This window comes from Rhipicephalus microplus, chromosome 6, assembly GCF_043290135.1.
Source record: "Rhipicephalus microplus isolate Deutch F79 chromosome 6, USDA_Rmic, whole genome shotgun sequence".
Classification (NCBI taxonomy): Eukaryota; Metazoa; Arthropoda; class Arachnida; order Ixodida; family Ixodidae; genus Rhipicephalus; species Rhipicephalus microplus.
In genome coordinates, this window is record NC_134705.1 from 11,571,043 (window position 1) to 11,575,497 (window position 4,455).

Here is a 4,455-nt window from a genome sequence, read left to right on the forward strand (position 1 = left end):
CTAAATAAGTGTAAGGCTAAACTTGTCCCGTTTACAAAAAGTTTCATGCTACTTTCTGAACTTCATATACTCCTAATGACATAAATGTTGATTCAGCTTCCACTGACAACTATTTAAATGTTCATTCTACGTATGACCTGACATGGAACCGTCATACCTATTTCGCTTTGTAGGTGCCACTACGTCTTTGCCTCTTAAATTGTAATGTACAACATGCTCCTGCACAGGTGCATAAACTCACCCACTTTACTTCTATTCATTCTAAAATATAGAGTATACTTCGTAGATGTGGCACCTGGATTAGGCCTACATCATAGGTAACATCGATCTCTCCGGAAAAATGCAACAGATTTTATTTTTTTCCCTAATTATTACTATTTCGTTGGCGTGTCAGTCCTAAAGGCTTGTGCTGGTCTTGATAACCTTTACCATCATCGTACACTAGCTTGTTTACCCCTTTTTTATAAAATATACTGCCACTCATTACTTCTCTTTTTCAATCATATTTCCACATAAACATCGTCCTTTCAAAATTAAGCACATAGCTTGCCGTACTTCCAACTTTGCTAAACCATTCATCCCTAAAACCATTATCGAGTTGAACCGGCTGCCTCCTTATATTGCAACTGAAATGAATACACTTAAATTTTATAAACTTATAAAAAATACTACTTATTTGTAGTCTGTCTCACTAGAGCCTTTCTATTCTCAGAATTTCATTTTTTGTTTGTTATGTAACACTTCTTTTTGGGTGTTTGTTTGATGAGTATTGTCGTTCTGCTTTTTATTGATGCTACAGCTTATCTGTTTTTCCCTCCTCTTTATGTAATATATCCCTACAAGTAAGGGCCTTGAGGCGTTTCTTGCAATAAAATCAGTAAATGACAATCCTATTGCACCAAAGTCCCCTTACCTTTGAAACGAAACCCCGCTATCAATTTTTGAGCTGCTTAGTCATTGTCCATAAAGTTTGTGAATGTTCTTTATGTCATTTTTAAGCCTGAATAAAAAAATAGGAAGAAAATAATTTAGCCACGAAAAAATCATTTTTTATTCAAGAGAAGCGCTTGCATGTATAATAGGCTGGTGCACATGTATGCGCTTATATTTTCAGAGCTGGTGCCGCTTCAGTGACTCATACAGTACTCACCTACTCGCCCAATAGATGCAGGCTTGATTAACCCAGACACCACGGTTGCATTTCTGTAGAGGTGAAATCCTAGAGAACCACGTCAGGTGGAATAATAGGACACAATAAAGAACCCAATGGGGTTCAAATTGTCTGGAGCCTTCCAATACACTGTCTCGAAAAGGTCGTACTACTTTGTTAAAGTCTTTAAACCTAAATTTAGAGGCAAAACTCTAAAGTAAATCATAACAGTGCACTGATGAAGTCATGCAATAATGTTTGGACACAGCATGGTAGAGTTGACGTGTCAGAATTATTGGTGTGAAAGTATTTTAAAAGTGCAAGTAATATTATGCAGTACCATTAAATTTGGTCTTTTGTTTGAATAACTCTAGGGGAATATTTTTTGATTGTTTAAAAGTACAGCAAAATCTCAATAGTATCAAACAAACTGTATATAAAGGTATGACAAAAATAATCCAGAATGCCAGAGTTTGTCAGATACAGACAACAATCACTAATACTTTTTAAGGAGAGTCATTCTGTGCAACTTCACCAAATATTTTAGGCCCATGGCAAAGTAGCTCCAGTGCGTTACATGCCACAAAAAAGCTACTGACATTCTTTTGGACCCCGAATCTGAACTAAACATCGTGAATAGTGTAGTGAACGTGTGTGAGTGTATGTGTTATGTGTTTATCACTGCCTATATCATAGTTATCACCCAGTATCTGGAGTAACATGTCAGGAGAAAAGCCAGACAAACATCTACAACTCTCCACTAAAACGATTCTCACTCTCCAACAGCTTTTTGCAGAATCTGGCTTAAAAACCTCCACATTTTTCTTAGGGTTTAAAACTTGCTCTGATTGCTAATTTCTGTAGACGAAAATTTTCTTGCCTGCTTGTGCTAGTTTATAGCTTTTCGCCCACTCAGCTAGAGAGTATCAAACAACAATTTTCATTCAAAGGATGTCTATAGGATGCACTCGATAAAATGGTGTTTATGGCAAGCTAATGAAATAATGTAACTGTAAATAAATTACTTATTTATGTATATGAATTCATTAAGTGACTTTGGCATGAGCCAAGTTGAATAAATTTCTGAAATTCGATATTCACTGTGGAAGCATGTCAAAATAAAACGGCACAAATAAAATGTCATAGCAGCCTGTTCAACATGCTATGAAGTGAAAACGATTAAGGTGGTCAAGATATATCGTCTGAAAAAAAAAATTCCAATTTCGCTTTTTTTAGTAAAACGCTCAGTGTTCATTGAAAACAAACTTTGCTGGTCACTTAGCGGACTAAAATTGTACATAAAGTTATATATATTAGCTAAAGATATGTGAAGTTACAGGGAGGTATTATTTATGAACTCGAGAAATACTTTATTTTTTTTCAACTTTGTAACATTGTAAGCTTTTTTACGATGTAATGCAAGTGGCAACACGCGTTCGCAACAGCAGCCTTCAGCCCAAGCCAACTGACCTGGGATGTAGGCAGTGAACTTGGCACTGTCTATGAACGAAATGGGGTCATCATTGGTGTTTTATTGCAACAGAGGCAATACAAGCAATGTGGTCAGTGGGTGACAACATCCCAATGAGCCATTCAGCCACAAAATATTTACGATCACAACATGCTACTTTCTTCAGAGGGTTCTGCAAATGAAATAGGTGTGTTTTGAATATTTATATAACAATAAATTAAATAATTTGCATTTATTAAGCCAAATAGAGCACTGGTGCCATTCACGTAATATACTAATAAAAGGTGACCTTTTACAATTGTTTAACTTCAAATGCAATGCATTTCTTAGTGAACTTTTGTGACTTTCAATCAATCAATCAAACAATCTCTCTCTCTCTCTCTCTCTCTCTATATATATATATATATATATATATATATATATATATATATATATATATATATATATATATGGGAAAGAAGTGTGTACTTAAGGGCTCGTTTTTCCGTGTTTTGGCACAATAAAATGAGATCTAACAGACAGTAATGCCAAGGAATGTACAGGGGAAGTTATTAGAACCCATGGAATGTAAATAAGAAGAAAGTAAAGTGGGTGAAAAAATAACCAGCCGTGAGCAGGAATCGAACCTACGACCTTCAAATAACGCGTTCGATGCTCTAACCACTGAGCTATCACAGCGGCCTTCTACCATCCACTTTTCTGGGTTCATATGTGAATTTAGAAGTAGGAGTGTCAGCCAGCGCCATCGTTAAGCCAAGCGACGAGTGTGAAACACTCTTTTATGAGCATTTTGGCGTCACGTAGCACGTGAACTTATTACGAGCGGGCAGCTGATTAATAGTCCCTCGTATACAACCTAATGACACCAAGTCTGCCAGTACGAGACCCTCGTTAATTAATAAGGGAAAGAAGTGTGTACCTAAGGGCTCGTTTTTGTGTTTTGACACAATATTAATGAGATCTAACAGACAGTAATGCCAAGGAATGTACAGGGGAAGTTATTAGAACCCATGGAATGTAAATTAGAAGAAAGAAAATTGGGTGAAAAAATAACCAGCCTTGAGCAGGAATCTAACCTAAGACCTTCGAATAACGCGTTTGATGCTCTAACCACTGTGCTATCACAGCGGCCTTCCCTCCATCCACTTTTGGGATTTATATGTTGATTTAGAAGTAGGAGCGTCAGTCAGCGCCATCTATACGAGGGAGTATTAATCAGCTGCCCGCTCGTAATAAGTTCACGTGCTACGTGACGCCAAAATGCGCATAAAAGACTGTTTCACACTCGTCGCTTGGCTTATAGATGGCGCTGACTGATGCTCCTACTTCTGAATTCACATATAAACCCCAAAAAGTGGATGGAGGGAAGGCCACTGTGATAGCTCAGTGGTTAGAGCATCGAACTTGTTATTCGAAGGTCGTAGGCTCGATTCCTGCTCACGGTTGGTTACTTTTTCATTCACTTTTCTTTCTTCCTATTTACATTCCATGGGTTCTAATAACTTCCCCTGTACATTCCTTGGCATTACTGTGTGTTAGATCTCACACACACACACACACACACACACACACACATATATATATATATATATATATATATATATATATATATATATATATATATATATATATATATATGTTGTGCTCTCCTCAGCATATCATTAAAGGGATGTTTACCAAAATTGGTATACATACCGTTATACATTGATTGGTTCACTCGCAGCCATTTCATTAAAAGGTATAGGTCAAATATGATATGACAAGATATTTTTGTACAAATAACATCAATTAAGGGTGCGGTAATGCGAAAACCGTTGTGGTGTAGTATAGTGAG

At 36.7% G+C, this 4,455-nt stretch overlaps 1 non-coding gene across 1 annotated transcript; it reads left to right on the plus strand.

The window, feature by feature from the left end:
• The first annotated feature begins 3,993 nt into the window (after nucleotides 1-3,993).
• TRNAT-UGU (transfer RNA threonine (anticodon UGU)) lies at nucleotides 3,994-4,066 on the plus strand. Its single transcript has one exon. It is a non-coding gene; the product is annotated as a tRNA-Thr (tRNA).
• Nucleotides 4,067-4,455: the final 389 nt, after the last annotated feature.